The 25,949-nt window shown below is 42.2% G+C and overlaps 1 protein-coding gene across 1 annotated transcript in view; it reads right to left on the reverse strand.

Moving 5' to 3' along the window:
• The window catches only part of HACD3 (3-hydroxyacyl-CoA dehydratase 3), a 1,036,541-nt gene that overhangs the window by 759,730 nt on the left and 250,862 nt on the right, over nt 1-25,949 (reverse strand). The gene's annotated exons all lie outside the window — the stretch shown is intronic.

A 25,949-nucleotide genomic window follows, 5' to 3' on the forward strand; every position in this document is an offset into this window, starting at 1 on the left:
AGGCTGTGGTATGCTGGCCAGACATACAGTCATCCTTGGCAGGATATTCCATCTATTAGTAATACTGCAAAAGTGGTCCCAGGAAAAGCATCCCCTATCAGGCTGAAGCTGCTCAGTCAAAACATGCTACGTCATATCCTCAAAAACACCTCTACATGAAAGGGTACCTCAAGGTTAGGTACTACCCTCCATTACTCTTATCCCTTTTACCAGCAGCTTTCAAGTCAGTACCATGCTCTCAAATGACACTCTCGCAGATAAAATGGTCATCTACAGGTCCAATTCCAGATACAAAAATCAAATTCTTAATCTAACCACCACCAGCGGCGGTTCAACAAGGTTAAACTATTCGGGCTACCTAAATTCCACTCTTCAAATTTTCCCTTATAACTACCTTCCTCGAACTGTATTGCTGATCTAACCAGCGTATCCTATAACTAAAAAGTTCATCTCTACTTGATTCCCAAGTAGACTATTCTCTATCTCTAAAGCCTAGCACTTGCTCCTACAGTACTTGCACCTAGATAAAGCACTTTTATTATAGATAGTACCCCACCAGCCTAGAACCCACATCCCTCGGAGTCTTTTGTAAGTTTTTTTTTTATCTATTACTTCGAGCATGTCGAGGGATCAGTTACTAGTGTCCTCTCCTGCTCAACTGGTGAACCTGGGAATATTGAGGCAATGTTACAATTGCCTCATGTACACAGACAATCCTCTCCTTCTCCCACAAAACACAAATACATGCGAGAGATGCAACTATACGGCCAAACTGGAGGCTGAGCTCTCTCAACACAGGACTGGCAAGACCAGACAGGAGGAGAAGGAAACCACACACACTACATACCCAGTCACACATAGTACCATCACAACTTCAAATCATACACATAATCACACAAAGACATACTCGGAGGCTCTGATCAAAAATCTACCAAAACAGCAGAGGCCACCAAAGCAGACACCCAAACAACTACCACCTCAGGACCAAACACATGCAGCACATAGACCACACAGTCAGAGTGTCAAACAGTCACAGCCCTTAAGGCCAAACACAATGCCAGACACACTCGTCATTGGTGACTCTATAGTCAGACACACTGACGTCCCGCTCACCAGACTGAGTAAGGAGAAGGTCACAGTAAGCTGCCTGTCGGGCGCTAGAATCCGCCACATAACGCAAGCACTCAGGTCTCTCAACAGCAGGTACAAGTACGACTCAGTCATTGTCCACGCTGGTGTCAACGACCTGAGACGTACCTCCTTGGACTACATGAAAAGAGACATTGAGGAGCTCTCTGATTATGTAGCCCAAGCAGGTATGACCCTGACCTTGAGCAGTATCCTACCTTCACCTAGAATGATGCCACAATACAGTGATAAGATGATCAACTTTAACAATTGGCTTAAATTCTGGTGTCATTCAAAGGGGATCCAATGTCTGTCTGCCTGGGATGACATGCTGGACAAGCCACGCTGCTAAGGGACGGCTTGCACCTGTCACCCTGGGCTTCCGGATATTGGCAAAGGCTCTTGCCACCCCATAGTGCCTTTTTAGGCAAGGCTCAAATTCTAAACCTACCACCCTAGAACACAAAAAAGGAAAAAAACTAAGGGTAATGCTGCTCAATGCCAGAAGTCTCAATCTCAAGATGCACGCACTCGAGGCCCTTCTCAGTATGGAGAACATCGATGTCTGTGCTGTGACAGAAACCTGGTTCAAGGCTCCTGAGAGCACCCCAGCACTATCAGGTTTCACCTCATATCACGCTGCCCGCCCCAAAATCCGGACAACACCAAAAGGAGGGGTGTCCATATTCATAAAGGACACCCACACCTCAAGGTTGGTGGCAACGCACGATGCATCGGAGACCATCCAGGTGCAATTAACCATAGGCAAGACTGCTCTGCAATTTGTAGCATGTTACAGGCCACCCTCTCAAACTCAGGAACCTCACATGGCCTTCCTGAAAACACTGGAGGGGTAAATGTATCTCCAAACACCATCATACTAGGTGACTTCAACTACCCTAATATAGACTGGGAACACTACTCAAGCCCAAACTCTCTAGCCCAAAGGTTCCTGGAGTTCATAAACTCAAATGCCATGGAACAACTAGTCACCATCCCCACAAGAGGAGAAAACATACTTGATCTCATCATCACAAACATGGGATCACAATGTTCAACACCGAAGTATACCCCTCACTGGTGAGATCAGATCATAAACTAATCTCGCTGGAGGTCCTCATCCCGCCCCACCTGAAATAAAAAGACCACAGTGAAAAACTTCTCAAAAGCCGACTTCACACTTCTAAAAACTAGTGTGGTCTCCTTTAAGGCCCCTGAGCCAGTGGTAAACATTACTCAAACCGCTGAATCACTTACAAATGCCTTCTACCAGCACCTACAGGACTGCATGGATCAGGCAATCCCAAACAAAACTAAGACTCTTTGTACCAAAGGCAAGCCGTCCAGTCTGGTGGACCCCATCCATAAACAAGCTCTACAACAAAAGGAGGAAGCTACTACAAGATAGAGCAAAATCCTTGAAAGGTAAGACACCTTTGATCATTATAAGTAAAAAACTAAGAGCTCTCATAAAATCATCCAAGGCTAATTTTGAGAGAAAAATCGCCAAAGGACACAAAAGACAATCATAAGGCCTTCTCTAGCTATGTTAGAAACCTAGGAGGAAACTCCCAGATATGCTCAGAATTAGTCCAAAATGATGTGAAGATTACTGAACCTACACACATTGCCAACATACTGGCTGACAGGTTCAGTGCAAACTCCCCCCCCCCAAAAGGAGAGATATCTATACCAGAGGATTGTAGCCCCCCAAACATCTCCAACGCCCAGGTGAGAACTGCTCTCTCCAAAGCAAAAAACACAGCATCCATGGGACCGGATGGTGTCCCCGGCCGTGTGCTCCACGGCTGTGTGCTCCACGAACTCAATGAGGAATTAAACCCGCAGTTAGGACAGCTGTTTAATCTTAGCATCACCTCAGGATACGTACCCAAGGAGTGGCGCGCACTGTGGTCCCACTTCACAAGGGCGGTGCCTCCACCAACCCTGGAAATTACCGTCCCATTAGCTTGACAAGCCTTATCTGCAAAGCCATGGAGAGGATCATAATGGAACTCATAAATAAAGACATAGGGAACTTGCAGACTTTGGATCCAACCCAGTTTGGCTTTGTCAAAGGCAGATCATGCCTTTTAAACTTGGTTGACTTTTTCGAAACAGTCACCAAGGCCATTGATGAGGGAAAGGCAGTCCATACAGCCTACCTCGACCGGGCAAAGGCCGTTGAGGCAATACCCCACTCAGGTATCATCGAAAAACTCATCAGCTTGAATGTAAATCCATACATCACAAGATGGGTTGCAAACTGGCTAAGTGACAGAACCCACAGGGTCAGAGTTGCTGGAGCCATGTCAGACTCAAAGCCTGTCACAAGTGGTGTACCACAGGGCTCAGTCCTGGGTCCACTCTTGTTCGGCATCTACTTTTCTGAAGTACAAGCAAACACAGGAGGGTTATGGCTGACAAAGTTTGCAGATGACTGCAAACTGGGCCATAGTCGAAAACACTTCTGACACAGATATCCTTCAGAAGGGCCTCACAGAAACGGATAACTGGTGCCAGAGCCATGGCCTAAAGTTAAACGCCAAGAAATGCATAGTCATACCCTTCGGGAAAAACAAGGTTACCCCTAGCTACCATATAGGTGGCAATCCACTGAGCACAGAAGAAGTCATCAGGGACCTGGGGACCCAGGTTGACACTAGCCTTCGCTTGACACTCATGTTGCTAAAGTAGTCAGGGAAAACCTTCTACATTGCCCACCTGATCATGAAGGGATTCACATCTAGATCAAGGGAGGTCATCGTCCCTGTACTCATCACTCATTAGACCTATGATTGAGTACAATGCCCCATTCGAATGTATCTGACCCGACACCTGCAGCAGCTGGAAAGGCCCCAAAAGTTCCTCACCAAGAGGATAAAGGGTCTCAAAAATATGTCTTATGCTGCCCGACTGAAAGAACTCCAGCTCTATTCAGTCTCATACCGCTTGCTCAGAGGTGACCTGTGCCTGACATATAAGGCCATGTCAAACCCAGATTTGATAAATATGCTTCACCTCAAAAAATCTAGATCCCTCAGAACCACAAGGGCGGGAGACTTAAACCTTGACACGGTTATTAATAGGACGTGCTGGAGGGACAGATTCATCACCCAGAGACTCCCTATGCTGTGGAACAAAATCCCGGTACATGTGAGGCAGAGCACCTCGCTGGCCTTGTTCAAGAGGAATCTTGACCAATGGATGGGAGATCGCAGACATACCCCAGGGATTACTTCAGTGTCACTGCTTGACAAAGGCACAGCAAAATAATAGGCATAGTTTTATTCAAACTAAAGGGGTGGCGAAAGCCACATATCTATGGGCTAGGCTTATAAATGCCCTTGGACAGATAGCCTAGTATGAACCTATGAACCACAAATGCACCGTATGCTTCATTAACACTAAATCCAAAGTCATTGCTTTTGGTGGGTTCAAAAAATTAAGTTCCCTCAGACTGGTTCACCTCATCCTGTAAATACCTTAAGTTTTGGATTGTCCTAGCCCTAAACTTCTAAATCTGCATCTTGAAAATACACACAAAAAAAATCTAACAAACCCTTTTCTACGCATGGAAAATAATTTCCTATCCAAACAAATCTCTCCTCACCTCAACTTGATTTGCAACTTCATCTCTCTAGCAAAGAAATACTGTTCTGTGCCCAAAACAAGCAAACTGGCTTACAGCTCACCAGTTTAAGATACTGAATTAGAACTCTTTCTTCACTCTTATTAGTAGATTCACCAGAAAAGAGAAGGCTACAGCCTTAGATCACAACCCCAGTTCATAATTCTCTCCATAGCCCTTCACACACACACACACACACACACACACACACACACACACACACACGCGCACACGCGCACACGCACACCAACCACAGTTTCTCTACAGTAAGACCCAAACTTTTACTGCTAGGGGAAGATCTACTTTCATGAAAAAGCTTAAACATCTACAAAAACCTCCATCACCTTTGTTACTGCCTTAAAATACAGGAATAACCTAATGTCTCCCTAAGGGAGAATGATTTAACCACCATTCCTACCAAATTTTATCCACAATATGGTACAACACATTACTGTATCAGACTATGTACTTCATCCTTTCCCTCCTCACCACATACAATAATTACTCAGAGTCTCTTCCCCTTCATCACATAACATACAACAGACAAGCAACCAAATACTAGAAACTTGATCTATGTAGCCATATACAGCAGAAATCACCTAGCTGAAGAAATATTCTTTAAGATAAGCGTACTCTGCTTCAACGTCCACTCATACATGGCTTAAATTACATGCTAACTTATATTTTTATATGCAATTTGTTAATGCTATTTTTGAAAAGTTGCACTGTACTCTTTATATTTATCTTACTGCTTTTGTTACCATACCAAAGCAGTGTGAAACACGTCTTTGTGGATCAGAACTCCAACCCTGTTAAATCCAAAGAAAGATGAAAGAACAACATATATGATGTTCAATTTTTTTCTTAAAATCTTAACTTTATTAAGCAATACAACTAAAGACATGAAGTTGTTAAAAATTCAAATTTCTGCTTATGAGTCAATTGTTTTAGGTTACAGATGTATGAATATCCAAATCATTCAGTTCTACTTAAATATTAACATGCCCAATTCTCACTTCCCTTTGCCTTACATCTCGAACAATTGTCCTCCAAAACATTTTTCTGTAATCTGAAAAGTATCTGTGCAGAAACTACAAGCAAATAGTCTGAATCACCTGGATACTGTTGCATATTTAAGTAGGTCACAGACTTCTTGTCACCATTACACACTAAATCAGTTTGTTGATTTTCCTAGTTGCTCCTTTATTCTTCTTCCAAATTATTAAAATTATTCTGAAATGCATGCCAATCAAGTGTACCAAATTATTAGTAATATTCTTCCTTTTGCCTCTTAAGAATGCGTTTCTCGCAGTTCCACAGAGAGTGTCACACATTTTTTTTTTAATACAAACTGATATTCATGATATGCAATACTGACTCATCAAAATAATGTTCTACTAGTATATATGTCTTTCGGCTTATCCCGGGGTTGCCACAGCGGACCTCCGGTCTAATTCGTATAAAAAAAAATTTTATCTATCTTGAGAGGCTCCTATATGAAGCTGTTAGTTAAGTGTACCACATTTTCTACCACATTTTGCCCATTTGTTCTACATGAGAGGTGCCCACATTATGAAGCCAGAACGTTGAGAGTTATGCTGAAGTGCCTTATACCAAAGTACTTATTTTTCTACAATTCACATCCTCTGTTCCAAGTTCATTTATGAATACAAAAAGTTCTATTAGGAATATAAAAAGTTATGGCATTTCACATTGGTCCCACTCCTTTTCCACTTTTTACTGTAGTTTAGTTATTAACCATGATACACAAGTCCCCAGACTGCAAGACAAAGTACAGTTGTGTACACTTACCATAAATGTAGATGTTAGAGTGTATTCACTATTACAGTCATCACATTTGGGTTATCCCTGCCAGGGTAGCCCTTGGCCGGCCTGAATATCAGAGGCTTAGTATTTCTGCGTCAGTTGCTGTTGCTTCAGGACTGACGTCAGGTCGTCAGTAGTATAAAAAGTAAGGCAGCTGACGCCATTATGTCAGTTTTTCTTGCCCTGTCAGGAGCCCCCAAGTGGAAGCCAGGTTATGGTGGAAGAACCCCACCAGTAGAAAGTAAATATCAATGTCCCTTGTAAGGGGAGAGAGAGAGAGAGAGGAGAAGAGGGGGATGAAGGGAGGGAAACCAGGACTGCAACAGTGAATACACTCTAACATCTACGTTTACGGTAAGTGTACACAACTGTACTATGTTCTTCTTGTTTCACTGTTGCAGTCATCAGATTTGGGTTGATTCCCAAAGCTGAGGAAAAGGGTGGAGGCAGTCAAGGAGACTAGGGGCTGGCTAGGATGCCCTGCAAGACTGCAGTGGCACAGCCTGCCCTGGATTTGGAGAAGATAGGCAGGTGGTAATGTTTGGTGAAAGTGTGAACAGATGTCCAGGTGGCAGCCTCCAGGATGTCCCTGGTGATGACTCCTCTATGGAAAGTTGCAGAGGTGGAGGCTGCTCTGGTGGAGTGAGACCTGTCCCCCTTAGGGAGAGGCTTTCCATGTTGCTTGTAACAGAAATAGATGCAGTGTGCTATCCATTTGGAAATTGTTTGTTTGCAGATGGCTTTGCCCTCTGCCCCTGCAGCAAAGCTAAACAGCAATTGATCAGACTTTCTGAATGATTTAGTCCTATCTAGATAGAATCCGAGTTGTCTGTGCACATCTAGAGAGTGCAGGATCCTTTCCCCCTTGTTCTGTGGTTTAGGGAAAAAGGTGGGCAAATGAATGGATTGGTTGAGAGCACACTGGACACCAATTTGGGCATGAACGATGGGTTAGTCCTGAGGGAAACCCTGTCAGTATGGAAGATGATGAAGGGCTCCACAGCTATGAGTGCTTGCAGTTTGGACACTCTTCTGGCTGAAGTGATAGCCAGAAGAAAAGTTGTCTTCCAGGAGAGAAATTTTAACTCTGCTGAAGATGCTGGTTTGAAGGGAGGCAGGGTGAGCTTTTCCAACAAAAAGTTAAGGTCCCAAGCCGGGGGTAGGTGCTCTTCTGGATGGCCTTAAGTTGCTAGCCCCTCTTGGGAATTGTTTGATCAGAGGCTTTGAGAAAAGGGGCTGCTCAGTGGGGAAATGAGCAGAGATAGCAGATGCATGAATGTTAACAGAGGAAAAGGAGAGACCACTGTGTAGCAGGTCAGCTAAGTAATCCAGGATGAGAGGGAGGGAGGGCTGTGTCGTATCGGCTCCCTTAGCCTGAATCCACGTGCAGAACCTTTTCCATTTGTCAGCAAAAGACTTTCCAGTGCTACGGCATCTGGCCTCATGTATAACATCTAGAACCTATTTACTGAGGTTGGCAGATTGATCAGTGGTTAGGGAATAAGCCAGACTGCCAAACTGAGGGTCTGCAATTGAGGGATGCATGAATTCTCCATCCCTCTAGGTCAGGAGGGTTGGGGTCCGAGTGCAGGAAATCTTTTAACAGTTTGCATAGATTTAGCTTTTTCCTCCATCTTTTTAAGTACTACTTCTGCTTTGTTGCCAAACAGGCGGTCTTGGTTTAAGGGAGCCTCCAGTAATTTAGCTTTAACATGGTCTGGCAAGTTTTGCTCCTTAAGTCAAGCATGCCTTCCAAGTACAGAGCCAGTGACAGCAGCCCTGCAAGATGCTTCTTAAGAGTCAAAACCACATTGCAAAATGTTTACCAACTTGTTCAGCAGAATGCATTAAATCCTGTAATTCTTTATGTTCAGCACAGTCAGAAATCAACATAATTTTCTGTTTAAGTAGTCCCATAATATGCTGCTGATACTTTAACATATGAAACTGGCAGTTTAAGGCACTAATGGACAAAGTAACAGAAGTGTATACCTTCTTACCCCATCTGTCCAAGGCCCTCGAATCTCTATCAGAGGGGGTACGGCTTTTGGCAGTAGTAGCCTTAATGCCTTTAGATCCTTGGGAAATGGTCTCTGGGTCCGCAGTAGGATTCTTGAAGAGGAACTTGTGAGAGTCAGGTACTCTGTAGTACCGGTCAGATTTTCTGGGAGCCAGAGGCAAGGTGTCTGGGGCCAGGCTAGATTCCAAAAAGGCATCTACAATGTCCAGGAGAGGAGGTATAGCTACAGACCTGTGTTGAGGGAGGAGTAAGAATTCCCCAAGCCTCTTTTTGGAGTTACAGTAATCCTGGCTTTCCCAGGAAATGCTCCCTAAGAGTGTGCAAGGTTTCACCAAAAGAAAAATCTTCTGGAGGGGAAGCAGACGGAATGGAATCCTCTGCATCAGAATCCTCATAGGTAGGTAAGGGCAAATCCTGGTAATCAGAAGAAACAGAAATTTCAGAATCCTGATCAGAAGAATCGGAAGGAAAATCAGTTCTAGGTCTCAAAGGGGGAAGGCTGGCTTCCCCTAATTAAAGTAATAAGGTCTTCAGCCATTATCATTGTTTTTTTAGGCATATGGGCCTGACCATGTGGTTTGGACGTCGGTTTTCTAGGAGTAGGTCGAGTTTTAGGCCTTGAAGAAGAAGATGGCGTCGGTTTGAAATGCAGGTCTGTAGGCCTGAATACACCCTCAGAAGCCGGTGCCTGTACAGCGGCTCCGGACCCATCTAAGGTAGAGACATCCACAGGTTCCATAGTCGAAGAAGCAGCTCGCGGCATACCGGACTCTGAATCGCTCTCAGCAGACGCCTGCAAATCTGAAGTAGCAGGTATCAGGGGCTGCAAAAGCGTCTCACTGAGAACTGGCGAACTGGCGACTAGCTTAGTGGAAGTGTTGTTGGCAGTTTTGGACCTATGCGGCCTCTCTCTGTCTTTATCTTTACATTTTTTTGGAATATCGGTAGTCAGATGGCTTACCAACGACATTTCTGGATATAGTTAAACAGAGAACCAAAACAATTTGCTGCAAAAATAGACAGACGACGAATAGTTTGGGGGTTGAATAAAGCACAAAACAGACAGCAAGGGACAACGTGGTCTGGGCCTAAGCAAGGAATGCAGTACGAATGAAAATCTTTATGAGGTATTTGCTTTCCACAGTTAAGACAATTGCTAACTTTTACTGACATCGGTTAAAGAGCAAGAAAAAGGATCCCAAACAGGGTACTTAGCTTTTTTGAAGACTTCGGTTCTGAAAATCAAATGAAAATTTCAGAAGTCGGCAGACCGGCACTTGTGAACTGCTTCTGCTTCGGGCACCGTGTGGCAAGAAAGACTGATGTAATGGCATCGGCTGTATGCTTTACACCCCTGACGACCTGACATCATGGAAGAGGAGACAGCTTCCGATGCTGGAATGCAAGACTTTGATATTCAGGCCGGCTGAGGGCTACCTACAAGCAGATAAGCCAAATGTAATGACTTCAACAGTGAAACACGAAGAACATCTGCTATGCCTTTAGACTGGTTTTCTTTATCTTTACTGACAGTGACATGAAATTTACCAATATACTAAACATCTTAGAGCTGCCCTGATCTATACCCATTAAACAGCTTATTATCTTGAAAGTAATCAGCTTCCCTTGATGTCTCTACCAAAGGGATCATTTTATTTGACAATCTCTTATTTTACTGGATAAGGGTTCCAAGTACAAAGCAAAATGATGTGAACAACTCTGGTCCCACTACTTGGATACAATCTCTCCAAAAGAACATTCCCAGTATTTATTCTAAACATTCAGCTCACCCCCAAGTCGATCAAACACTTATCGTTGGTGTTATTAATATTATTATAAATTTGTCTCCCCTTCCATAAAATCACAATGATCCCAGATCTATTAATCTTGGCAATATCATTGCCGATTACCAGCCATTACAGCCACATAACTTTAGCATTATTGTTTAAAACTGAAAATGATATATACAATATTAGGTCTTGAGTCCTTATCTTCCTTTGGAATTACTGCCACTAGTATAGTTTTCAAAGTTCCACACATTTAACTTACCATTAATTAAGGTAATCATATACAGTAAATTCTCAGCTAACCAAAACTCAAGCAACCAGAAAAAAAAAAAAATCAAAGAAATACAGTACAGTATAAACAATTCATTTTTTCATGTGTTGCACTTTGTCCCCCGCAGAAACATACCTTGTTTTTAGAGTTTTAAAAAGGAAGATACAAATAAATTCCCTCTCTCCTCAACCTGAGAACAAGTCAAATTGCTAAAATGGCATCACTCACTCCCTACTCAGTTTGCATCAGATTGCACATAACTCTTTCCGATCTCACACACACACAGTCTCTTCAGCTTTCATACTTGCATTAATTTACTCTCTCTCCGATCTCTCACACACACACCAGCTTTCATACATCTCTCCTATCTCTCACATACAGTCGCTTCTGCTTTCATACATGCATTCAGTCTCTCTCTTCAATTCATTCAGTTCCAATCCATTCAGCGTGCCACTGAAAACCATTCAGTATGCCACACTTTCTAGAGAAAATATAAGTTTCAAATATTATTATTCCAGCCAAGCTTTTAATTACTGTATTTCAATATTAAAATCAAATCAATACAGTGTTTATTGTATGGTACAGTATTTTGTCAGGTCTATTTTTAATAGCAACTCTCAAGCAACCAGAAACTACACTTATCCAGCAACTACCAATCCCCATGGGTGCTGGTTAACACAGTTTACTGCATTCACAAATCTCTGCTATAATTCTGCCTTCCCCCACACTCTTACCAGTTGATTGTTGCTGTAATTTGTACCTTTACTTTATGTACCTGTACAGGGGCCATCACCTGCTCAGCCTAGTCCTTGGTAATTTTAGTTTACACATCACAAATATTGTCCGAAATGTTATTTTTGTCTGCTACTAAGCTCTCCTTCCTATAAAGATTATCATAACGCCCTTTCAATATTTCCACTATGATTTCTGGGTTTCTTATCTTCCAAGAATTTGGTCCCCTACATTGTATTACTCTGTCCACCTACAGCTGTCTAAGATATTGGACTACTGTAGTTCCTTCTGGGCTGACTGTTCTCATACTATATTGTTTTTTATAGTTATTCTATTTTCAGCTGTACTGCCCAAAATGTTCCTTTTTGATTCCTCTTCCTCTTTTCATTAGTCTGACTTTCGTTTTGCAACACCTTTTCTTTCTGTAGTACCTCTGGATTTTTTTCTGCCACACTGCATCTTTTCCCAGGAAGACACAAGCTCATCTGGTCTAACTTCTATTTTCCTCAAAAGAAATAGTAGGTTTTCCTCCACCCAGCCTTTAAATATTTTTCATTTTAAAGAACAATTCCAGTACTTTTTTTAAAAACCTTAACACTTGAACTCTGTCAGCTCATTATCTCTGAATACCATCTCAGAGCACATCTCTGCTGTATTAAGACTGTTCCCAGAGGTGGTGCTGTGGTTGCTGAACTAACTCAAAGGCTTTTTTTATATATAAAAAGCTTTGCCAACTTTTTAAAACCATGGCCCAAATTAATTAAATTTCCCTGCCCAGCATCACGTAAAGTGGCTGTCCATAGAGTTTAAGGGACCCTTTTTGCATATGGGGAACTTGCATTCATTAAAGTCTATGAACATCACTCACAGTTTCCCCTCAGCTGATGTCACTGAGGGGAAAATTAGTTTTCCAAAGTTGTTTTTTTTTTTTTTTTGATACCTGGAAAAATGACACCAATATAATGACGATGCAGATCAGCACTTTATGCACCACAGCAGCAGAGTAACAGGTAAAGCATGGCCAAAAAGTTTAAACTAGTTATAAGCAAAATACAAGTCAATGCCTCTAACTGTGCTCACTCCGAAAAGCGCCATTATTCAGCCAATTAAAGTCCACACTCATTACAGCACAGAAGTGTCAACAACCAACCAGATTGTGAAATTCAATCCAGCATGTCACCTCCACACTCTGATGACACGTTCTTTTGTTCCCACCTTCACAAAGATTCAGAAGCAGAAATCTTCAGTGATTTGAAAGACAGTAGGGCACCAACCGCATCAGTGCAACAGCAGAAGAGCAGCATCTGCAGCTTCTTAGTAGTGCAATGAGCAAGGCAGACAGAGGCAAGTAATGGAGTAAGTGCAGGAAGGCTTAGATGAGCAGCAGGCACTCTCACCTGAAATATTAATTAAAGTTTATCCCTCCAACTCCACAGGTATAAGGAATACTCAACAGTACATGCTTGGTTAAGCATTACAAATAAATGAAATAAACCTGGGATACAGTACAGCAACTGTTCAATAAATAGGAGTTACTAATTACAAAACTTTGTGTCAGGGGTGCACATCCCTGCAGGTCCTTTTGCCTTTTCTTTTCCCAGCCTTTCATAAACCAAATTAGATACATCTGGGAAGCCTGGTAAATGACATACCCAGAAGGCCACCACCACCAATACCACCTTCATTTCACTTTGGACTACTACAAAATGTACTGAGACTTGGAAGGAGATATTTTTAGGTATTGTTGACTTGCTGCCAATTCTTACTCAAAAGGTGCTAACAAGTATCATAAGAAACAATTTTACGTAATAAACTGACCTTGTTGGGGATCATCAAGGGAAATAAACCACACTATACACTAAGATAATGAAAGCAAGTTTGAGGTAAAAAAAAAAAAACGAAGGGAGAGGAAGATTATTGTGGTTGGAGTAACTGCTACAGTATACAACAATAAGGAGTTGATTACTAAAATTATCAACCTCTAAAAGTGGTGTTTAAATTACACAAGGTGAGGTTGTTTGCATGTGTGCATATCAGTCTATATGGAAGGGATGTCCTCAGCAAGGGAGGAAAGGTTTAATACAAAATATCTTAGGAGTAGTATTCTTTTAATATTTGAAGCTTCTTCACATTTAAGATACTTAGATGCAAATCTGTTACTCCTTACAGTTGTGGTCACAATAAGACACTGAAAGCTTCATGCAAACATTAACTAAAGTTTAGGCTGTTTTGTATTATTCTGACTGCCCTATCACTAGATGCGGAAATCGCCAGTTTTGTGAAAAGTGTGCAAAACTAAACTTGTGGAACATTATCACATCTCAGTTGAGAATATGATATATGTCTACGTCAATTACTAAACCTATAAAAAATTAATGAAATTTGACTAACAGTGGGCCACTGTCAAATTAAAGATGAGAATGGCAGGCCTAAAGGATTTGTACTACCTGCTGATTCATGGAAGAGAGTGCATCAGTTACACAAGTTTAGGACTGCTTGAATAATACAAAGGAAATATGAAGCATCATTGTGTTTATCTTCTTTGCCAGGCTGCGGTGGTGCAGCGGTTAGCTTTGTCACCTCACAGCAAGAGGTTCTGTTCGATTCTTGGCTTGAGTGCCTTCTGTGTGGAGTCTGAATGTCCTCCCAGAGGTCCAGTGACGTTAAAGACATGCAGGTAGGTACGTGAATAGGTGTGCCTACTTTGAAGGTTGGGTATTGGGCTGGCAACTCATCACCATAAAATCCTATGCCAATCATTAGCAGACTGGAGTTCTGCTGTGGTGACCCCTAACCGGGAAAAGCTGAAAGACCTTTATTGTGTTTATCTCATTTCCTAATGTATGATGTTACAAATCTGACACTTTATTGCAATTACTTGCATAAATGTTCTTTATTTTCCTTTCATCTGTAGGTTCTGTAGTGATAGTCTTGTGCTACTGACATAAATACCATGTATAGTGAAAACTATTTAAACTACAGTAACTCCTCAGCCCACCCCAGTCCTCCTCCTCTTTGCTTCTGACACACTGTTACATGATTCTGTATTCTTGCTTTTCTCAAAAACACTCTTTCTATTAAAACTTTCTCAGTCAGATAGGTATGCTTTCAGCAGGGACTTCAGAATGTACCACTGTGATGATTAAGAAGGCTGGTGCATTACTCGCATTAGGCTAATAAATGGATTGCTGTTGTAGAGGTCTGTTTTTTTTTTTTTTTTAAATATTTAGTGAAAGTGCAGAGTCCTACCACAGAACCCAGTCTCACAAACCTAAACATTTATTACAAGTGACTTGGGATCTTCTCCCTCAGGTAATGAATTATACCTTTTCTGCTGTTCACTCAGCCACATTCAGTTTGTTCCCATCCTCTCTGCAAGGTTCTCTGAAGTAAACTATAGCTTTCTCAGGAAAACTCATTTGTAGAATTCATAGTGTTATGCAGAATTTTACTTCTTCAAAAATGCACTACAGTAAATGCAGTCTTACGGAAAAGGATAACGTTTATGCTTTTAAAGCATGTGTTAAGACCACTAGTCCTTTATGAAAAATTTTAGCACTGAAAGCATAACAGAGAAGTCTTACCTTGGGAAATCTCTGAAAGATGTGCATACAAGCAATGATTATCTTTAACTCTCTTGGGAAGTATTCCTGCTTGGAACATCCCACACCCTCAATTCCCCAGCCTTCCAACACATCACTTAAAAGAGTTACCTCTCCATACCAACCACTTTACATAAACCATTCCCTCCTTAAAGGTGTACTCCACTTACACAAATCTTCTCTAATTAACCTACTAGTTTTCTCATCTTATTCTTTGCATCCTACAAACTTAAGCTTTCCCACCATTAACCACTTCATCCATATTTTCGACCTACAACATATACCCCTAAACCCTAACTTGCCAATAGTTTCTCACAATGTTATTAACACAATATTAGTACTAGTGCTCTCAGTGTTTGCACACAGCAGCTTTCCACAGGCATCCCCCAATATAATCTGCCATCCTTTCCCCTGATTAGTCTCTTCAAACGCTTATTCCTGCCACTTCCCCATAACTGCCAACCTATCTTCTCATGCTGTTATTCACCTCTTGAAAATAAAAAAATATGTTTAATATTCACAATCCACTATCTTAACATATTATCATGAATGGAAATTATACAGGGTCACTACAACACCCAAGTAAGTACTCCCAACCTTTTCACAACCTCCCACTTTTAACACTACTTCACAACACACACACACACACACACACACACACACACACACACACACACACACACACACACACACACACGTGACCTACTCTGAATAAATGATGACTTAAGAAGCATTCAAAACAAGTTAGTTGAAGTCCACACATGGATAACCCAGAAATTCCCACAGTCATTACAGAAACGTGGCTTAAATATGACATAAAATATGAGGAAATTCCTCCTCTTGGATATAGTGTCAAATATGAACAGGCTCTGCAATAAAATAAAAAAGGACTCGCTGCATGCAATAATATATGTAACTCACAAAACTTCAAAAAATCTCTTGCTAAACAAGGAACTCCAGTCCCTGATAAAATCAAAAAAGCTAGATACAAGGTAAAAGTCACCACTCGAGCAAAAGGCAACCAATAAAGCTTTTTTTTTTTTTTTTTTAACTACTTCAGAAGTCTCAGAAAATTGTAGAAAGCCAATAACAAACTATTTCATATACTCAGACTGGGACATAGCCAAACACGCAAACAGATAAATTTAGAACCAAATTCACCCATATCTCTCTCTCCCCTACATTTCCAGATCACATACCAGCATCTGCACCCCCCCTCCAAAAATAAAAAAAAATCCATCAAGAACAAGTCATCAAAGCACTTTTCATCGCCAATAACACCATTTCTATGGAGCAAGATAACATACCAGGCTGCCTACTGGCTAGCCTGAAAAAGGACCGGACAAACCCATTACAGACCCTTTTAATACGAGCCTCCCAAACAGGCTTTGTACTGGACAAATGGAAGACTGCAACAGTCATCCCCTTGCACAAAGGTGGTGTGTTAATGGACCTGGGTAATTACAGACTCAAGCCTGACCAGCCTCATATGCAAGGGTATGGAGAGGATAATTATGAAAATAAACCAGAACATAGGTAACCTAGAAACTCTTGACCCAAGCCAGTTCATTTTTGCCAAGGGATGATCCTGCCTGCTTAACTAGGTTGAAGACTTTGAAAACATTAAGGTAACAGATTAGGGAAAAACAGTACACACCCAATATCTAGACCTCCTAAAGGTGTTCAGCATTATCCCATGTGGAGTATTTATTGAAATATCAAAAACAAATTTTATATATATATATATATATATATATATATCTATCTATATATCTATCTATATATATATATATATATATATATATATCTATATATATATATATATATATATATATATATATATATATATCTATATATATATATATATATATATATATATATATATACACACACACACACACACACACACACACACACACACACACGTGTCAGAATAGATTTTCTCTAGAATTATTTCGGACAACTGTCAACATTTACATCTTTCAGATCAGAAAAAGCATGCTTATTCTGGGAAGCATGAGCATGCAAGTTAAATTTAGCTCATAATTCTGCTTTGTATAAAGAGAATATCACAGAACACTGTTTAAGAAAAGCAATTAGAAAAAAATAAGTCTTTATAATCTGTCCTTGCCTTGCTATAATTTCTGTCACGAATACAGCCCTGTTTGTGTAAAGGAAAGTTACTGCATGGATGAAGTCATTAGAAAAGGTACAAAGTATGAGAATATGAATGATAAGATGTAGAAATTGTCACAGCAGTCTCTGAATGATAACTGTATATTTCTGTCTATTAAGAATATAAACTATAATTAAAAGGAATTTTCCAGAATATTATCATGCAAAATTAGTCTGTACTTTGTTTCATGTATTTAAAAGTTTACGGTTCAGCCATATTAGATTACATTAAACTTTGCTTTATGCTACCAATCAAGTCTGAATGATAAACGTCTCGGCCTAAACTGCTTTTATGTCTTAGTGGATTTACTAATAACCGACAGAAATAAGGAACCTATTAACATTCTGCACACTGGTATTATTGAGAAACTCTCCCAACTAAATGTTAATCCCTATGTAACTTGCTGGATAGCAAACTGGTCACAAAAATAACCCAGGAAATTGGGGTAGGTGACTACCTCTTCCAAAAAGGCCCATCACAAGTAGTGTACCCCAGGATTTGGTGCTCTTTGGCACTTAGTTCTTGGAAGTCAAAGTTAATTTTAAGGATTTATGGCTGACCTGTCTACAGACTACTGTAAACTTGATAGCATCATAAACTCTGCAGTGGACACTAACATCCTCCCTTTCCCAAGTAAACAACAGATGTCATACCCATGGGCAAAAAAAAAAAACGAGTAACTATCGCAACAAAATGCCTCTGAAAATCAGTCCAGTAGTTAGGGACCTGGAAACATGTGAGAATAGTCTTTCAATTACCATGTAGCTAAGGATATAAAAATTAAGAGTTATGTACTTACTATAACTTGGCAACTGTGTTGTCCACTTTCATTCTTCCTCACAAATGGGTTCAGATCTGACTCTGCCACATACCAAAGACTTTGAATCCAAATCATGAGCTCCACCCTCTACCTATAATGCTCTATTCTCTCCCCAACTCCTCAGATTGAGTTTGCTACCTAATTTCCTAACTTTATAAAAAAGAGACAGAAAAAGACAGACGAAAAAGTTATGGCTCAAACCTGGAACTGATAGGTTCCAATACCATCGACCAGGTACTTCTAGAACAAACAAGGCTGGGGTACGATGGGAAGAAAAATGAGGAAGAATGAAAATGGACAACACAGATACTAAGTTATGGTAGGTACACAAGTCCTAAATCTGATGTTGTCCCTTTTCACTCTTCCTCACGGATGGGACAGAATCTCCAGCTACATGTACCCTTGGGAGGCCCTCAAAGAAGGGCATGCCAGAGCACTGACAAACCAAAGAAATCTCTACATCTACAGACAACATCCGATTTGTAACATGCAAGAAAGGTGCGAGTCTTGGACCAAGGGTCTGCAGCACAAATATCAATGGAGGCCCTTATGAGAAGGCCGCCACAGACCGACTGGAGTGAGCTCTGGGAGGTTGTGGTAACTCTGCATCTCATTGGTCTATTCTCAAAAAAGATTAATCAATCAGTAACCCATTTGGCTAGAGTTTACACACTGTTTGGCCCAGGTGGCTACAGGAAAAGAATACAAACAGTTGATCAGACTTCCCGAGCTTTGTCCTGTGAAGGTAAAACCGCAATTACCTGTGCACATGAAGGAGGTGAAGCATGTACTTCCCCTTATTTGTAAAGTTGTGAAAGACTGGTAATTGTATGGACTGGTTAATGTCAGTCTCCATAGCCACTTTAGGAAGAAAGGAAGGATTAGTCTTGTAGGGATAATCTGCCTTTTGAAAGGTAATTAAGGAGGCTTAGCTGATGAGGCCTAAAGTTCAAAGGTTCTTTTTGATGAAGTAATAGCTACTAAAAAGATGTTTTTGCCAAGACAGACATTTCATATTACATTTGTCTGCTTCTTCAAAGGGTTTCATAGTTAAACCTTGAGCCATAGTAAGGTCCCAAGGAGGAGAGTGGTCTTCTATTGGAAGTCTGAGAAGACACCTTTCTTGAAGGCTCTACACAATCAAGACTGTAGCCAAAGAAAGGGATCTGTTTCCAAAATGGAAACTAGAGATCGCTGCAAACTGAAGCTTAATAGTAGAAAAACTAGCTCCTTCTTTAAAAAAAAAAAAAGTGGTTAGGAAGAGAAAAATGGCCAAAAACAGAACCTGAACTGGAAGGCCAGACAGAAAATCTCTTCCATTTGCTCCTGTAGACTTTCTTGGTAGAACTCTTCTAGGAGGCCAAAATAATCTTGGGAACTGGTGAAGCAAGTCTGGACTGTAACTATTACTGGAAATGGAGAAACCACACAGAGTGCCTGGATACTGGGGTGCTGACTTCTCGATAGATGGGACAGGAGATCCTGAATGACTTCCAGTATCCATGGAGGATACTTCAAGTGAGATCAGAGGAAGGGGAACCATACCTGTTGAGGCCAGAAGGGGACGACGACGATGACAGAGGTCTTCAGCCGGTTTGCTTTCTGTAAGAACTTCGGAATCAGAGGAAGGAGGAGAAGCATACAGGAGACCCAGTGGCCAATCATGTATCACAGCATCCCTCAGTAACTCCCCCCATAGGGGGATCAAAGCGGGTCAATGTCAGCTGCCATAATTCTAAATAAGTATCAGCAAGGCTGGCTCCAGCGGCCGAAAATCATATTGGCTACTGACTGACAGAGATCAGTCGTGAGGCATCAGGCTGCGGACCCTACTGAGCCCGTCTGCTAGTTTGTTGGGTTTCCCAGAGATGTGCATTGCAATGAGAAAGTGATCTGAAGCAATCAGCCATTCCCAAACTCTCATGGCCTCTTGCACAGGGGGTAAGATCGGCTTCCTCCTTGTTTGTTGATATACCAGACTACTGACATGGTGTCTTGCTTGGACTGCAATCATCCCTACAGTTAGAATGTCTTGAAATGCTTGCAACACTAGGAGGACTGCTCTCACCTCTAAGATGTTGATAGGCAACTTGGTTTCCTAAGGGGATCACGTGCCTTGGACCATCTTTAAGGCTTTGCCCCCCCCCACTCTAAATGGGAAGCATCCATGGTCATAGTGGCAACTGGTGATGTACGGGTATAAAAGCTCTGAGTAGAAAAAGATCGGACTGAAGTCACCAGTGAATGTGATGTTTTCAGATTGGGGTGAATCTTATAGCAAATGATAGGGGATGATAAAGAATGGACCACTGCACTGCCATAATCCACTGAAGGATGCACATAAAGAACCTTGCTAGACGGACTAGAGTTACGGTAGCTGACAATGACCCCAGATCTTGAAGTACTAATCGTGTTGGAGGGGATGGGTGTGGTAGTATGGCCCAAACTTGACGTTTCAGAGATGTGGTGCAATGGAGAGGTGCGGAAGCCACCTGAATTGTATTTAAGAGGGCTCCTATGAATTCCAAGGTCTGAACTGGAACTAGGTTCAACTTGGTATGATTTGTTGAGATGCCCAAGGTGTTGGAAATCTGGAACAAGTACTATCAGCCTTGTAGAAGCGGACACTTGGATGGAGTGGTGAGGAGCCAATCAAGATATGAAAACAGCTGGAATCTCGAGTCTCAAGGGAGCTGCCACTACTGCCATGCATTTGGTTAACATCCTGGGGGCTGCGGTGAGCCCAAAGGGCAGTACTCAGCTGGTAATGATTGGATCCCAACTGAAAGCGTAGGCATCTCCTGGATCACCTATTTACTTTTATATGATAGTACACATCTTGGAGATCTACAGAGCACATCCAATCGTCCTTGTGCAGAGAGGCAGAATGGACTGAACTGTGACCATTCAGAACTTTGTCTTCTTTACAAGTTGGTTTAAATTGCTCAGATCCAAAATGGGTCTTAGGACCCCCTATTTTCTTCAGCAATAAAAAGTAGCAGGAGTAGGTTGTGAATTCTATCTGGTCAGGTGAGATCTTCTAGATGACTTTTCTGGAGTAGCTTTTGTATTTCTTGAGCTGCATCTTCTGTTTGACTGTGTGGAACATCCGAATGTTTCCTTTTCTGGACAGGGGGAAGGGGAAAATGGTATGCAGTAACCTCTGGATATGACTCTTAGCAAACATTAATTTTTTGTGATTTTAACCAGGCGTTTAGGTGCAAAGAGAAACAACCCCCAACTGCCTGCAGACAGATAGTTGGGCATCACTTCAGGAGTGCTGAAAGGGCTCATCAGAGAAGGAATCTCTTGAAGCTCTGATTCTGCAGACCCCCTCTGCCTCAAAGATGAAGTCTTCCATTGAAGGTTCCTCCTCTGCCTCTGCAGAAATTATCCCTGCATGAATCCTGAAAAGATCCTGGAGACTTTCGGAACCATATCATCTTACTACCTCGTTGGTTTCTAGAGAAGTCCGTTGAGGGGTAGAAAAGTTGATCCCTATTTCAGACAGAGTCCTTCCTTCTTGTTCATTGTGGGTGAGCATGTTTTTAACTGATGGCCCAAACAAGGAGGAGCCACCAAAGGGGGCAATGAAAAAGGACACCTTGAAGGGTTCCACAAAAGTCGCATAGCCTCATCCGAACATGTCTCCTAATGGCTATGCCTGAACCAGCAGCTCATGAGACACAATCTACTGCATGGGAGATCAGTCTCATTGATGCATCAGAAATGGACAGTACAGTGGCCAGCTGTGAACAAAGCTTTTTCTGATCCTCCGCAGACATGCACTCCCAAGACAGTATTTGACAGTTCCTTCATCAAATCTCTCTGTAGCCGAGTAAAGTCTGCCAGACAGTTTAATGACCTCAGTGCAAACATAGATGAGGCTTATACTCGCTTTCCAGATCGGTCCATTGCTCTAGATTCCCTGTTCAGTGGATGGACAGGGAAGGTCTGCTCAGCTAGCTCCTTCTTCGTGGCTGCCACCACTACTATAGCATCAACTAGGACTCCCTTGCTCCAGTGGGGTCTGTCAGAGGGAGGTACCAGGAATTTGTCAGGACTTTGGGGATAGGTTCCACAGTGTCCTGTTCCTTCCAATCCCAGTGGGAAACCAAGGTGATGAGCTCATCCACCGGGTTGGGGGGGGGGGGCTCATCCAAGCCATAGATGGTCCAGCACTGAAAGCTTCCATAAACACATTCTTCAGAAGGAGATTGGGAAGACCAGCCACCTTTCTGTTTAAGGATTTCAAGGATATCTCAGTCTCCTCTTGCACATCCCTCTTCTGAGGAATCTCTTTGGTGGGATGTTCGGGAGAGGTATCAGAAGGAGAAATTCCTCTAGGGAACCTGTCTGTAGGCTTCACAGAACAGGCTGTCCCTGTGGAATAGGTCTAATGGGCTCAGAGCTCGGACCCAAAGAGGGATGACTGACAGGAACAGAAATAATCCCGTAATTCTTTATTTTCCACACAATCAGGAATCAACATAATTTTCTGTTTAAGCAATCCAATAACATATTGCTGATACTTTAACATATGAAACTGGCAGTTTAAAGCCCTAATGGCCAAGGCTGCAGAAGTGTAACCTTCTTACCCCAACTATCCAGCACCCTAGAGTCTCTATCAGAAGGGGTAGGATTTTTAGCAGAAGAAGCCTTAATGCCCTTGGGCCCCTGAGAACTAGTCTCTGGATCCGCAATAGGATTTTTAAAAAGGAACTTGTGACTCAGGGACCCTGTAGTATCTGTCAGGTTTTCTGGGAGCAGGAGGCAAAGAATCAGGGGCCAAACTAGATTCCGAGAAAACATCAACAATGTCTAGTACAGGAGGAATAGCTAAAGGCCTACGGCTCAGGCAGGAGCAAGACATCCTGGAGCATCTTTTTTGAATCAGAAAAATCCTGGCTTTCCCAGTGGAACTGCTCCCTTAGGGTATTGTAAGGTTTCACCAAAAGAAAAATCCTCTTGAGGGGAAGTAGCGGGAATACAGTCCTCTGCATCAGAATCCTTATAAGTAGTTAAGGGCAAATCCAGATAATCAGAAGAATCAGAAAAAACAGAATCCTGGTCAGAAGATTCATAAACAACTTCAGTCCTAGGCCTCTTAGAAGGGGGGGGTTGGCTACCCCTGATTAGAGTTATTAGATCTTCAGCCATTTTTATCATGTTTTTTAGGCATAGAGGCCTGAGCATGTGGCCTGGTCATCGTTTTTTTAAGCATGGTTCGAGAATTAGGCCTAAGTGAAGAAGGAGACGTCTGTTTAATATGCAAGTCCGTAAGCCTGAATACACCCCTCAGAAGCTGGTGCCTGCACAGCGGCTCCAGACCAATCCAAGGTAGAGACATCTGTGGGTTTCATAGTTGACGCATCTCGCAGCATACCGTACTCCGAATGGCTCTCCGTAGAGGCCTGCGAATCAGAAGTAGCGGGTATCAAGGGCTACGAAAGCGCCAGAGTACTGGCAAACTGGCGACTGGCTTAGAAGCTTCGTTGGCAGTTCTGGACCTCGGCGGCCTGTCTATCTTTGCGTTTTTTCAGAATCCCAGTAGTCGGATGGCTAACTGACATTTCTGGATAATTAAACAGAGAACCGAAATATTTAGAGGCAAAAATATATCAACGACGGATAGTGCGCGGATTAAATAAAGCACAAAACCAACAGCAAGGTACGTCGTGGTCTGGGCCTAGGCAAGGAATACATTACGAATGAAAATCTTTAGGAGGTATTTGCTTTCCACAAGTAATGCAATTATTAACTTTTACTGACATCGGTAAGGAGCAAGAAAAAGTTTCCCCAATGGGGTACTTAGTTTTAGTTGAAGACTTTGGTTCTGAAACTCGAAAACGAAATTTCAGGAGTCGACCAACCGGCAATTGCGAACTGCTTCTGCTTCGGGCACCGCATGGCAAGAAAGACTGATGTAATGGCGTCAGCTGCATGTTTTATACCCCTGATGACCTGATGTCATGGAAGAAGGGACAGCAACCGACGCAGGACCCAAGACTTTGTTAATCAGGCCGACTGAGGGCTACCAGCAAGCAGATAACCCAAATGTAATGACTGCAATAGTGAAACACGAAGAACATCATGTAGCTGCCTGACAAATGTCAAGGGAAACAGATAAGAATGCTGTTGAAGCTGCTACAGCTCTAGTGGAATGAGACCTGAGTTTGGAGAATAAGGACTGGTTAAGGGAGGTTTAAGCAAACAAAACAGTCAATCGTCGAGACAATGAGATCTTGGAACCTTTCTTCCCCAGCTTGTTCTGGGCAAAGGACACCTACAATTGTTCATCTTTCCTAAAGGGTGCCAATCTGTGGAGATAGGAAATGGAGCTGCCAGTGTACATCCAATGTATGTAAAGTGTTTTCCCCCTAATTTGGTAGTTAGTGAAGAACACAGGAAGATGGCCTCGAAAGCCACTTTTGGAACAAAAGAGGAATTTGTTCTCAATGCAAGTGTCTTTGTAGAAGACAATGTAAGGAGAAACATGGATAGTGCATACAATTCTGATATCCTCCACACTGAAGTGACAGCCACTAGTAAGGTTTTCCAAGAGAAATTTTAATTCTGCCAATGCTGCTGCTTCAAACTGAGGCTTGGATAATGCTTCAAAAATAAAATTACAGTCTCATGGAGGCACAGGATCCTTGACAGATGGACTTAACAGAAAGGTGTCTTTAAGAAGGGCTTTACAAAGTCTATGAGAAATCAATGAAAAATTCTGAAAGCCAGTGTGAAAGGATGAAATAGCTGCCAGCTGTACCTTAATAGTGGAAAAAACAGAACCAGAACTAAATAAGGAAAACAAAAAAATGGAGAACATCTCCAATAGAAGCTAGAGAGACCTCTCTGTTCTGAGATAATCCATATAGCAAACCTTTTCTATTTGCCAAGATAGACTCTACAAGTAGAGGATGTATGGAAAGCTGTAAGGATGTAGGGCACATCATGGAAGAGGGATGCATCCCTTACATTCATTCGAACAGGAGAAAGCAGGTCAACCTCAAGTTGTGAAAGTCCATGTAAAGATCTCCAGAGGACTGAGTGATGAGATCTGACATAGAATTGAGGAACCAAGGGGGCTTCCTTTGATAAAGTCTGAGGAGGGGGAACCATATCTGTCTAGGCCAAAAATGGGCTATGAGGATCAATGTAGCCTTGCACAAAAATTGCTTAATGTATGAACTCCGTCATGAGCGACAGTGAGTGGCATACTTAAAGTAACCCTAGAGGCCTGGAATATAATAGCATCCCCTTGGTGTCTGCCCAGATGAGGGACTACAGCAAAATAACTGCTTCACTTTGTGTTCTGTGGAGTTGTAAAGACGTTGTGGTAGGGAGTGCCACAGCAATTACAAATCTCTTCTGCAACTGCTGGATGCAGGGACCACTCATGAAGCAACAGGAGGTTCCAGATGAGCATGTCAGTTACTTCGTTACAGCTCCTGAAGTGTGCGCTACAGTCTGAAACCAGTCTCATGGCCTCTAGACAAAGTGAAGAAGATTTGGCTCCTCCCTGCCTGTTTATGCACCAGACTACTGTCATTTTGTCCCTCTATCATTCCCAGAGAAAGCCGTTGTGCAACTCCTGCAACACAAGAACTGTCCTCATCTCCAGGACATTTACGTGAAGACAAGCCTCAGATTCCTGGCAAAAAACTTTGAACATTCTCCCTGCTCAATGTCCACCCCCCCCCCCCCCAAGAGGGAGGAAGTGTCTGCAGTCATAATCACTAACGGAGAGGGAACCACGAACAGCCTGCCTGCCAATATCAGCAGAGAATGAAGCTACCACTGTGGGCAAGTCCTGCACGACTAAGTTAACAAAATGGGATGAGAAAAGGAATCATACTTGTGAGACCACAGACTGAAGCAGCCACTGCAGAATCTCATACGGTAGACTGAAATTCACCACTTCCAATCGATGATGCCATGGGACCCAGTAC

Source organism: Protopterus annectens, chromosome 7.part0 (genome assembly GCF_019279795.1).
Source record: "Protopterus annectens isolate FY-2018-M chromosome 7.part0, PAN1.0, whole genome shotgun sequence".
Classification (NCBI taxonomy): Eukaryota; Metazoa; Chordata; order Ceratodontiformes; family Protopteridae; genus Protopterus; species Protopterus annectens.